Below are 13,675 nucleotides of genomic sequence, written 5' to 3' on the forward strand. Positions count from 1 at the left end.
TCGGGCCATACTATAAACACCCCCCAGGTATGAAATTTAAAGGAATATTTCACTTTTATTGTTTCACTTTAAACATTATTAAAACCACTACTCTTGAAAAAAAATTACGCTTTTAAAACATGTTCCGTGGGGCAGGACCCAGGTCCCCAAACACTTTTTATGTTTTATGACAATGCCATGCATAATAGCCTTTAAAATTTGCACTTTTGATTTCTCCCATAGACTTTTAAAGGGTGTTCCGTGGCTTTCAAATTTTCCGCGTACACTGCAAATTGTTCGCTATTCGGTTAACAGGCTAATACCCAATGTTCGATTTGAACTTGAACATCGGGTTCATCCCTATTTGGCAGTGTGGAGACAGAACCCCATGATTAAGTCCCACGTGACGAAACATGTCGGGACGTGGTTACTAAGTCACTGTCTGAAACTTTTGTGAACTATTCGGATGTGATACGCATTGAGCTGACATCAGGAAGTATTATTCAATACACCGCGCTACAAGGGCTGTGAGTACATTCAGGCTGTACGTCAGTCCGCCGTGACCACTGGCTCACCTGGAAAAGACATTGCCAATACTTTGTTTTGATTTGGAGTGATTCACCGCTTGTTTAAAGAGTTTGTTTGTGAGTGCATATTTTGAAGAGTTAATGCATGGTGTTTGATTAAAGCTGCTTTTTCGGTATTACACTATTGTGCACTTTTTTCTTCATCATTTATGTGGAAACATTCCTGGATTACACTGTTTGGAACAGATTCTTATCATTTGATCTGAGTGGCCCTGTTTATGCTTTTATGCCTAGCACGTGAGTGTGAGACCTATTGTTGTGGTGAGTGCGCATTTCTAAAGGGTGGAGGATTCACGAAACACTTTTGGTGTGATGGAAGATACCTTGAAGACCTTATAAAGAAATCAACACTTATGAACTTTAGCGTCACTAACATTCATCCAGTTCACTGGTTATAGATATAACCAATTTATCTGTCACTGTACATTTTTGGATTCACATATAGGGTGTTTATTCACTTATTTACTTATTTATATTTAAGTTATATGTTCATCCTTATTTATTAATTTTATTATTTAAGCGCTGCTTTATATATTTATTGATACACTGTTTCACAGATAGGTATCACTATATGCATATATAATTTATCTCAGTGTGGAGACAGGAATAGTATTTTAGGAGGGCAGATTTATATTGTTTGAAGTCTTGCTGGAACTTGGTCTTATGCCACAGATGTTCAAGAGCACGGCTACGTTTTCTGAGACTTCTGGTGTCATCTGTTTGCCATAGTTTTAGCGGTCGGGGCGTGATTCTGCATGTCATGTAGTATTGATGATGTTTATGTATGTACAGTTGTGCAGAATTTATGATTTCTTCCATACATTTTTTTCCATTTTTCAGAGAATATAAATGATAGCACAAAAACGTTTCTTTCACTCATCATTAGTGTTTGGCTGAAGCCATTTTATTATCATTCAACTGTGTTAAATCATAATCACAACAGAAACTACCCAAATGACCCTGATCAAAGGTTTACATACCTCAGTTCTTAATACCGTGTATTGCTCCCTTTAACATCAATGATAGCTTTAAGTCTTTTGTGGTATTTGTGGATGAAGCTATTTATCCTCTCAGATGGTAAATTCCCATTCCCATTCCTCTAGGCAAAATGCCTCCAGTTCCTGTAGATTCTTAGACTGTCTTGCATGAACTGGAGGTTTGAGATCTCCCCAGAGTGGCTCAATGATATTGAGGTCAGGAGACTGAGATGGCCACTCCAGAACCTTCACTTTTTTCTGCTGTAGCCAATGGTAGTTCGACTTATCCTTCTGTTTTAAATCATTGTCATGTTGGAATGTCCAAGTACGTCCCATGCACAGCTTCCTGGCTGATGAATGCAAATGTTCCTCCAGTAATTTTTGATAGCATACTGCACTCATCTTGCCATTAATTTTGACCAAATTTCCTGTGCCTTTGTAGATCACACATCCCCAAAACATTAGCAATCTGATTCCGTGTTTCACAGTAGGAATGGTGTACCTTTCATCATACTGTAGGCCTTCTTGACACCTCTCCAAATGTAGCATTTATAGTTGTGGCCAAAAAACAAAATTCTGGTCTCATCATTCCAAATGACTTTGTGCCAGAAGGTTTGAGGCTTGTCTCTGTGCTGTTTGGCTTATTGTAAGCAGGATACTTTGAGGCATTTGCGTAGTAATGGCTTTCTTCTGGCGACTTGACCAAGCAGCCCATCTTTCTTCAAGTGCCTCCTAATTGTGCATCTTGAAACAGCCACACCACATGTTTTCAGAGAGTCCTGTATTTCACCTGAAGTTATTTGTGGGTTTTTCTTTGCATCCCGAACAATTTTCCTGACAGTTTTGGCTGAAATTTTAGTTGGTCTACCTGACTGTAGTTTGGTTTTAACAGAACTCCTCATTTTCCAATTTTTGATTTTAGAGTTTGAACACTGCTGATTGGTATGCTCAATTCCTTGGATATCTTTTAATATCCCTTTCCTGTTTTATACAGTTCAACTACATTTTACCGCAGATCCTTTGACAATTCTTTTGTTTTCCCAAAGACTCATAATCCAGAAACGTCAGTGCAGCACTGGATGAAAGATGCATGGGTCTGTCAGGAGTCCAGAACCTCATTGACCTTTCAGACACACACACACTAATTACAAGCAAACAGATCACAGGTGAGGATGATTACCTTTAATAGCCATTCAAACCCCTTTTGTGTGCATGTTATCAGGCCAAAATCAGCCCCCTCTGCCCCCATGTTGAGGACGCCTGGTATGGTTCGTGGGGGGGGGGGGGTTTACCCCCACTTTCCTGACCTGCCAGGCTGCAGTCTGTTATGGATTTTTTTTTACCTTGACGTGGGGTTCCCCTTAACATTCATCCAGTATTAAATGGGGGGACCTATATTTTTTTCTTTTTATAAACAGCACTCTTTGTTTATTCAGCTGTCAGCATGAAAACCCATTGACAACTGATAACTCATCAGTTTTTAAGGACACCGCAGCCGGCTTCCAGGCCCCGCTCCCTGACATTCAGGTTACACTGTACAGTGAGTGGGTGTACAGTGCATTGCAGGGTGTTTGGCAGGGTGAACACCCTGCAAATTCAGGTGTTTGGCAAACAGTCAAGCAGTCAAATGTTTAGCCCAAACTCATGCTCGGACCGAACCAGTCCCCCAACACTAGTTATCAACAAAATGACTGCATACAGCAAATTTTCCATCTGAGAACCACCCTTCCTTGTTTAATTGCCCCACTCCTGGCTTGCTTGACAGTCAGTGTTGATGAGGCCTATGCCACCTGCAGTGCTGTAGTGTTCTGCCAGCGGGGGGAGGGGGCCTTTCTGGCCGGCAGAAGGCAATAATTAGGCTATTGCTGCCGACAGTAATCACATGTAAAAAAATGGTTTTACCAAAGTCGAGCAATGAATCGACTTGGGTACAATTAGCCTGCCCATAGATGAATTGACTTCAGCAGGGACTGGTCGGATTTCCGATCAATGTATGGTTTTAGGAATTAGCCAACATATTCCTACTGATCAATCTTATTTTGCGCTGAGCTCGTCAAATACTTTCCCTCTGTACTGTGACAGGTACTGTATATATTTAGATATGGGGCAATGTCTAGAAAAGTTTGTGTGAGATCAAGTGAAAATACAACTTGCTTTTTACAATTAACTCTTGTTCAATTAACGTTGTAGTAATCTTATATCTAATGCTAGTATTTCTTGTCATTCTTCTTGCTATTCATTTTATTCTATTATATGAGATTCTTGTCTCTGTGCTCTTAGCATACTTTACTCTCATTTGCATTTCAGTCTTTTAGTATTCTCAGTGGATCAGACTGACTAAAGCACAATCTGGCTAGGATGTAAAAGTCTGACTTAAATGCATCACAACAGCCATGCCATTACTGCATTCAGAATATTGATACCAAACTGGGCTGTATTAAATTATGCTGTTAAAATAATCTACATGTTTAAAAATGTCCCACTGTTCTCAGTTTGTATGAGCAATACTAATATATAATGGTTAATAGAATGGCTGGATAGTTTACAATTATTTCAAGGAAAAAGGGAAGGTAAGAAAAGAAAAGAAAAGGATAGAGAAAGGAATGACACAGTCCTTACACTCGCTTGTTGTATTAAACAATTTCTCTATTACATCTCCATTACTTCCTAGACAGACCTTGGGATGTGAAAACTGTTAAGATGCAGGAAGGAGTTCACCAACTGACCTTATTAGCTCACACAATGCAGTTGCCTTCCCCATTCAAGAAGATCACTTACCTCCTCGTGTGCACAGTTTTCCTATGCAATCAATCAGTGATCACTGTTCTCACTAAAAACATCTTGCATAAATAGTTCATTTGGCAGAGTGTGCAGGAGCTGAGAAATCAGATAACAGCCTATGTGGACAGTTGTAGTATTGAAAACAGGAGAAATGTGTCCTTGTTTCTGTAATAAACACCATACACTATACAATCTGATTGTACAATCTCCTTTAGATCTACCATCAACTATGTAGTGCAAGGACCTGCCTGATTGGATACAGAGTGATTGGGTAGAAAATGTGTCCTCCTATTATATAGTTTTGGTAAATCTGAAGGAGAGACATAGAACAGAGAATGCACAGATTGTATAGTATATGGCCACCTTTATACACCTAAAATGAACTAGTTGCACTTACGATGCCAATAATTGCTAACGGAAAAACCAAACGCATAAACAAACACAATTTTTGTCACATGAAAAAATTAGTGACAAATGAGTGACAAATGCAGCAAAAGACACGGTAAAAACATGAACCTGCATCACGTTAATCAGAGCCAAAACTTAAACCCAATTGAAAATCTGTGGAATGACATGAAGACTGCAGTCCACAAATGGTCACCATCAAATTTAACTGAACTTGAGCAGTTCTACAAAGAAGGGTGGAAGAATGGGCAAATATTACAAAGTCTAGGTATGCAAAGTTAGTAGAGCCATATCCCAACAGACTAAAGGCTGTAATTAAAGCAAAAGGTGGTTCAACAAAATACTGACACAAGGGGGTGATCCTTTTTCCAAATCATTGATTCTGTTTTAGATTTTTTTGTTGGTGTTATATCTTTCACATGGATGTTATAAGTTGCACTGGATAAATACAGCTGGAAAAACAACTGTATCTGCAAAGTAACAACATGTGATTATTTTGAAGGGAGTTATTCTTTTCTATACCCATTGTATAAACACAGAAAAATGTGTGCGCTTATTGCTAAAAGCGATAATGTAGCAAGCTATATACCAGACACAAAGGAATTACAAAAATAATCCAAAAGGTGCTCAAAACCAAATTTTCTATAGTGATCGATACAAAAATATGTGTGTGAAAACATTAAACAATAATGAACAATGTGCATCAAATAAATGGTGAAATAGCAGTCCCATAATATATAATTAATTTACGCATTACAAAGAAGTAAACTTCAAAGAGAAAAGTCCAAATGTGAATTTATGAAAATGATGCAAGTCCATGTGTAAAAAAACCAAACCACCTCCCAGACAAGTGTGTCAGTTCCCTTACCAAACAGTAATGATCTTCAAATGATGTCTACATGAACAGTGTAAAATCCAGAAACAGAAATGTAATATGATGAGCGGAGGTACCAACAGGAGATAGAGAAACGGCAATACACTGACCTTCCCAGTAAAGAGCTGCGTAGGGGGTATGTCAGCAGAAGTCTGACCTCTAGAGTACAGGAAGGCTGTGCTTGCAAGTAGAATGCAAAGAAGCAAACTGACCACACTGGGAGGGGTGAGCTTCCGTGCCTGTTATTGTTAATTTGAAATAGAGAAGCAATTAAGGAGGGAAGAAATCGGCAAGTATAAATATATGGGTGGTCTATATAGTGAATTTGGTGTAGACTTAATCATTTTAAGGTAATTACAAAGGATAAGGGGGTACTGTTTATGTCTGGATGAAAAATAACTTAAAGCGGATGTCCGCTGAAAAAAAATATTAAAAGCCAGCAGCTACAAATACTGCAGCTGCTGACGTTTAATATTTGGACACTAACCTGTTCTGGAGTCCAGCGCCATCCGCAGCAAAGGACGAGCAATCACTCATAACTCTGCTGCCCCCCCGCCACCCTCGGTGAGGGAACCAGGAAGTGAAGCGCTCCGGCTTCACTGCCTGGTTCCCTACGGCGCATGAGCGAGTCACGCTATGCCTGCCGATTGGCTCCCACTGTGTACTGGGAGCCGAGTGTTCCCAGAACACAACAGGGGGGGGGGACGGGAGGTGACGTCATGCCCACAGTCTGCCCGAGACTGTGTGGCCGGAAGTGGGTGCAAATACCTGTCTTTAGACAGGTATCTGCACCCCCCTCCCCCTGAAAGGTGTCAAATGTGACACCGGAGGGGGGAGGGTTCCGATCAGCGGGAGTTCCAGTTTAGGGTGGAGTTCCGCTTTAACCGCAAGATTCGGAAAGGATTCTTCACAGATTGGGTGTGAAAAAGTGGAAAAGACTCATTCTAGTTCTGCCAGATCAGGAGATTGTTTTAAAAAAGAGCTGGATGCATTCATAAATATACAAAATATAAGTGGTCATTGCTATTTATAGGTAACAACACCAGAGATTGTTGATGGGAATTTTCAATTGCCTTCTAGGGAATCAGAAAGGAATTGATTTTTCCCCTACGGGAGAAAATTAGATCATGCTTTATAGGGGTTTCTGCCTCCCTCTGAAACCACTGTGGGTATAGGATTCTGTATATGGAGGTTTTCTATTTATTTATTTATTTATTTATTCTATTTTTTGTTTTCTATTGGTTGAACTAGGTGGGCTTATGTATTTTCTAACCTGACTAACTATGTAACTATGTCTTGTTTAACCTAACTATATAACTAAATATCTGCTGTATAAAATAAAGGTTGAGAAAGAACGAATGCTTATTTATTTCAAACTAAATCAGGTTTATTTTTCTCACTTTTTTTTTACCATTTATACAGTATTCATCTAATACAGTGCAAATAGAGTAGAATGGGTTTTCTGTATTTGTAATGTAATTGAGCTAAACATAATTTGAACAATAATTAGCTGTAAAATTACCTCGCTGCATCTAATAGTAGAAAATAAAATTACATTTCAATTGCATTGCACCTTACATCTTTGGGCTCACACTTATGTAATAACGCAATTAATTAAATGAAACAGAAGTGCATTATAAAATGAAAGAACTTAAAAGGATAACTTTGCAAAGCAGACTCACCCTACTAGGAAAAAAATATAAGTTCTTTCAGCCTGGTTCAGCCTGGACATTTAAATTGTACCTAGACCTTTGGAGCAATTATGATCAGACTGAAGATGGAAGATGGAAGATGCACTTTCCATTCAGTCCTATGGAGAATTTGTACTCTGTGCTCATGCCGAGTATAAACTCTCAATAGGACAGAATGGAGAATGCACAATGAAGGCCCAGCTCAGTGATTTTAACAAGCAGCTTTGTGGCCGTGTTGACTATATTTTGCTGGTCTGGGGACAGGTGAGTGTAATTGGTGGTGAAGTTGAGGGCAGGTGAGGCTTCATTACAACTATTATACTTTTAAAGGGGATGCTTTAGCAGAGACTCATGAATAGAGTGTTCTTTTTTTGCATCAGCACACCTGTATGCAACTTTCTAGCTTTGCCTGTTTGCCATAGTGTACTCAGGCTGCCAGACACACATAAAATATTGTGTGATATTATATGAATGTTCTGGAGCAATCTGGAGCTTGGTGGTTTCTTGGCTGGTACAAAAAGCACACCCCCACATCACACACAATATGGATAATTTGCTCAAAAGAAAAATGGCATGTGCACCAGACTACTGCACAGTCAATCACACAATTCATTCAGAACGTAGGGGTGCTTCAATAGTGAACACAAAAACAAACAAACCAATTTCTGAGAAAATCCAAATAAAACACAAAATTCAGTCATAAAAATCTGAAAATGAAATTAAAATGTTGCCCACTGTATGTTTTTGAAAGCAGTACTATTAAAAAAATATATGCATTTTCTCAGATTTTGCTTCTTTTTTGCTTCTTTGGGCTCTACATACACTACACAGCAACCATTACAAACAAATAATGTAAATGCAAATCTGACTTTGTGGAGAAAATCTATCCGATTAGAGAGTAATTTACTATCAAATTTTCAGGATTTATCACACGGTACCATTTTTGAGATTCAGATTCAGCCCAGTGATTATGGAATGTACTGACAGGAGCCGGTATACACAGGACACAGTATGGAGCTTTCTATGTGTGAGGAATGTGAAGTATACATCCACTCACAAGCAGCAGAATCAGATTTGGGATACTATTTCTATGAAGAGGGGTCATCATCTGATGAAGCATGCAAATTCATACAGAGTAGTACTAGCTGCATGGACAATTCCGTAGCTTCTAGTAACTGTGTGACATTGTGAGACTTGTATGGTAATCTATTGGCAAGGAGCTTCTCTTGTGGTTTCTCTATACTTGTGATGGAGTGACCTACAGTAATTTCCAGCCTTGGATACGTAAGTACCACCAGTATTAATTTTTGGAGGATGCTGTAAAAAAGGAAACTACATAGAACATTTTTATTAGTAATGAGACTTGGAGTTGCAGAGATCTTTTGTTTGATTTAGACCAATAAGTGTTAGGCTAGCCATACACTGTTATATTTCTCTCCTCATTCCGCACGTGACTCTCTAAATACACAAACAGTGACTGTAATGATAGGATGCAGTGATGGTTCAACAGATCATTTTCTACCATGGCTGTTGATTTTAAAAATGTACTTTTGTTAAGTCAGTTGGTGCCAACAGGGCCACACATGGCTCACATTTAAACTGTTTCAATTGGCATTAGGAGTGCACATCAAGAAAAATGCTCATTAATGTGGCTGTAAACCTCTAAAATGAAAAACGAACAAGGCATATCCCTCTATAGTGTGTACTTGCATCACTCCAGAGTACCTATTTTGGTTCCTATCTGATCTCTCCTCCCTCTGCTATCTGAATGAGTCACTTATGGCAGTATAACTCAACAATAATCAATCCAAGGAGATGCCCCTCCAGCACAGAAAAGGTGATTGACAGCTTCATCTGTGGAACGTGTTTCCAACTAATATCCGAACGGAAGAGAATCACCAGGCCTTCAGGAAAAAACTCAAGACCCACCTATTCTGAAGGCTAAATAGAAGGAAATGGATACCAAGCGCCTTGAGGCGATTCAGTTCGCATTTGTAGCGCTATATAAGTTACTCACTCACTCACTCACTCACTCACTCACATGCTTCCCTATGAGACTGTGTAGAGGGGTGTGTGGCTAGTATCTCCACTCTGGTCTCAGATTAAACTCTGTGCTGTAAAGTGTGTGACATCAGATCCCCACCCCCTGCCATCTACTGCTGAGAAATAGTATTTGATATGTATGTTTTAGGAGGATGTGGAGAGGAGAAGTTGACACAGGTACAACTTATCTCTGTATATCATATGAGGCTAGTCACGTCATTGCGTATATGTTTGAGTTTACAACCACTTTAAAGTGAGTTTCCTTTTTACCCTGAAACAGTAGAGACTAAAGTGTAGTCTTAGAGGCCTAGGTAAGTGCAACTATGTTTATATAATGTGCTATGTTTATGCAAACCTTATAAAATGGTATTGCAGTATTTTCAAACAAGAATAACTGAGGCATTGTTTCATCAATGGCTTTGTGTTTTTTAAGTTCAGTACCTCAGGTGCCCATCAGTGAATGTAGGGCCTGAACAGAGGGGGTTACATTATTTTAGAGAGCAGAGCCTGCCCACTGACTCTAGAAAGGTTCTGGATTCCATGTCCTGGGATTGGTAGATGTGTAGAGTAAGCAGCTGCAGGTATCCTTTCAGCCAATCCCAGGCAGGCAGGAAATTCTGAGGATGCAGCTGTGAGGTGAGCCTAGTGACTCAGTCTCCTCAGATCTATTCCTGTGGAAGCTTCTTAAATCATCAAAATGTGAGGTACCTCAATTCTAGTGTCCCACCTTGGCTAGGGTGGTGCCTGGAGAAGTGTTATGGGCCCTGGTTGACACTCCCAGGTGGTAAGGACAGGAAATGCAGTGCCTTGGTGTGAAACAATGGATTGTTCTGACAAGTGATTGGTGTATCTGCCATGCCACAGTTAGCCTTGCTGAACCCAAAGTACTTTTTTTTTAACTACTTGCTGACCAGCCGCCGTCATTTTACGGCGGCAGGTCGGCTCCCCTGCGGGAGAGCACGTAGCTATACGTCGGCTCTCGCGCAGGCCACTAGCGGCGGTCGCCCCCCGCCGCTCGCCCCCGACTCCCGTGTGCATGCCTGGTGGGCACGCGCAGGGGGAAAGCTTGCGCCCCTAGTGGCCTGCGCGAGAGCCGACGTATAGCTACGTGCTCTCGCGCAGGGGAGCCGACCTGCCATTGATGATTTAAGTAAACACACAGCTCCCGGGCCTGTCAGGGAGAGAAATGCTCATACAATGTATGAACAGAAGATCGGTCATTTCCCCTAGTGAGGCCACCCCCCCTACAGTTAGAACACACCCAGGGAACATACTTAACCCCTTCCCCACCCCCTATTGTTAACCCCTTCACTGCCAGTGGCATTTTTATAGTAATCCAATGCATTTTTATAGCACTGATCGCTATAAAAATGACAATGGTCCCAAAAATGTGTCAAAATGTCCGCCATAATGTCGCAGTACTGAAAAAAATCGCTGATCGCCGCCATTACTAGTAAAAAAAAAATATTAATAAAAATTTTATAAAAATACCCCTTATTTTGTAAACGCTATAACTTTTGCATAAACCAATCAATAAACGCTTATTGCAATTTTTTTTACGAAAAATATGTAGAAGAATACGTATCGGCCTAAACTGAGGAAAAACTTTTTTTATATATATTTTTGGGGGATATTTATTATAGCAAAAAGTAAAAAATATTCATTTGTTTTCAAAATTGTCGCTCTATTTTTGTTTATATCGCAAAAACTAAAAACCGCAGAGGTGATCAAATACCACCAAAAGAAAGCTCTATTTGTGGGGAAAAAAGGACGCCAATGTTGTTTGGGAGCCACGTCGCACGACTGAGCAATTGTCAGTTAAATCGACACAATGCCGAATTGCAAAAAGTGCTCTGGTCTTTGACCAGCAATATGGTCCGGGGGTTAAGAACACTGGGATTCCACATAAAAACTGCAATAAGTACACTGACCTATGTAAGCTAATAAACTTTTAGCAGTTTTTTTTAAAGCCTCAGCCATTTAGGAACATTTTTTAATGCAATTCTTGTGTCTTCATCACCAGGGCTTTTTTTCAGGGGGAACTTGGTGAAACTCAGTTCCACCACCTCTGGCTCAGAATCTTTGGTGCCTGCTCACCACAATCACTTGTAAACACAGCAGTCTGGTTTCTGTGTTTACAAGTGACAGCTCTGCACTCTGTATGTAATGCAATCCTGGTATTTAATGCCCCTTTAAGACTCTCCTACTGTTTTCGTGAAATTTGACTGAACACACCCACTATTTGATGTAATTTGGAGGGTGTGTGTAGGGGGAGGGGTTGTGTGGGGCCTTGCTTAAAGGGGTTGTTAAGGTTCCTTTAAGCTTGTGCAATTGTTGGTTCACCTACCTTTTTGATTTCCCTTCTAAATTTTTTTTTTTTGTCTGAAATTCTCACTTCCTGTTCCTTCTCAGTAAGATGTTCAGTAAGCTGTTCTGGTTGACTAACCACCGCTCGGATGATGGTGGCAAGTTTACTGAGGAGAAACAGGAAGTGAGACATTTAGACAAAGAAAAAAAAACATTTAGAAGTGAAATTGAAGAAAACGGTAAGTGAACCAACAATGCACTAGCTTAAAGGAACCTATTTAGAAAAGAAAAAACAAACCTTTACAACCCCTTTAGGTTCCAGACCTATTGTTTGAGAAAAAAAGCCCTGGTAATCACTCCAATTCATAAAATAGCAGCTTCTCTCGACAGAAGGAGGATGTGTAAATCCAGGGACATGTCACATCCTGGTAAAAAATGCTGCACTATTTTTTACATCTCCTGGACAATTCCAAAAACAAAAAAGCATAAATAAGTAATGAAGGTACTGTAAAAAAAAGAGTAGCACACTTTATACCATTTGTCTCTTACAAATCAATGTGTCTGCATTGAGAGAGTACAGCTGCCCTGAGCTTGTTGCTAATTAACATTGCGCAGGCGTTACAATATTATCTTAATACATCACATCCTGCCTTCTCACGCTACAACTATGAGAAACTACAGCTCCCATCATGCATAGCTGTAGAGTGAGAAGGAAGGGCGTGAATGTGGGCAGGTACTTTAGGCATTTGGCACAGTGCAGACATTGGTTTAAAAAGGGGAGGAGACACCTGGTCTGTCAGTCAGTACATGAGGTCATGAGAGGAGGGACAGACCAGGAGTCTCCTGCCTGTCTAATGATGCACTCATCAGTGGGCGGATGAGACCCCCTATTCATGCACCAGGCCCCCATACAGGATGCCCAATGCATGGATTCCAATGGGGGGAGGGGGGGTTGAAACAGAAGCTCTAATAGGCTTCAAAATAGGGTTGGCTCGGGCGCAGATCATTGTGTTACAATAGGGTTTACTTCCTCTTTAAACATGTAAGACTGATGTGTGTATGAAACCAACATAAATTCCCATTAAAAACTGTTAAAAGCATACCATGAAATGACACTTATTGACGTATTGTTTACTTTGAACATTAGGTAGCTGTGATTTTATTTTTCTCTGGTAGGTTAGTTCATCATTACACTGTTATTAAGAACAATATACTGTTATGTTTCATAAACACCACTGTATAAACTTGTATTCTCTCTGGCAAATAACAGCAGTCTGGATTATAGAATTCTGCAAGACTGCACCAACTTACAGTATTTTGGAAGTGATAATTAAAAAGTAAATCAATAACAGCTGTATATATTTTTTGAGAGCAGCAGAAGAAGTCTTATCGGGTAAGCAGATAATAAGAAGCACATCTATGGGATCACAGAAGCGCTTTACCAATGGAGAGCAATTTCACTTTGACAACGGATCAATAAACTTCAATTCTACTTGAAATATTTAATAGTGACTCAGGAGATCTAGGAGAAAATAGGAATCTCTTTTGTTTTGTAGTTATGATCTTGAGCAGACAAAGCATACAAAGAAACAGTTTTTCTTCACTTAGGAAAAGTTTGTGTTTAGAAAAATACAATGTTGCACTGCAGTTGCAGACTCAAAAGCAAAAGATAAAAATAAGATAATAAAACTGACATGAATGACTGATGCGTATGACATTCAGCAAACTAAACATTGGAATCAAGATCAATCAATAAAGTTGGCTTTAGTTCCATCATCTTTATCTAAAAAAAGGTTACTTATAGAAACATTCCTTGTTAGAAGACCGCTGAGTATTATTGATGCCCAGTACAAGGAGGCTAGACAAAAGCGCTGAGAAGACAAGGTTTGCGAATAAAAAGTACTGTGTATATCTAAGTAACTGGAGTAATTAACAGTAAAGCCGCGTACACACGACCATTTTTAATGTCCTAGAAAAAACAACGTTTTTTTCAACTTGATTCTTGTCAAGCCTGCCTTGCATACACACGAT

The sequence above is a fragment of the Rana temporaria genome, chromosome 9, assembly GCF_905171775.1.
Source record: "Rana temporaria chromosome 9, aRanTem1.1, whole genome shotgun sequence".
In the NCBI taxonomy this organism is placed as follows: domain Eukaryota; kingdom Metazoa; phylum Chordata; class Amphibia; order Anura; family Ranidae; genus Rana; species Rana temporaria.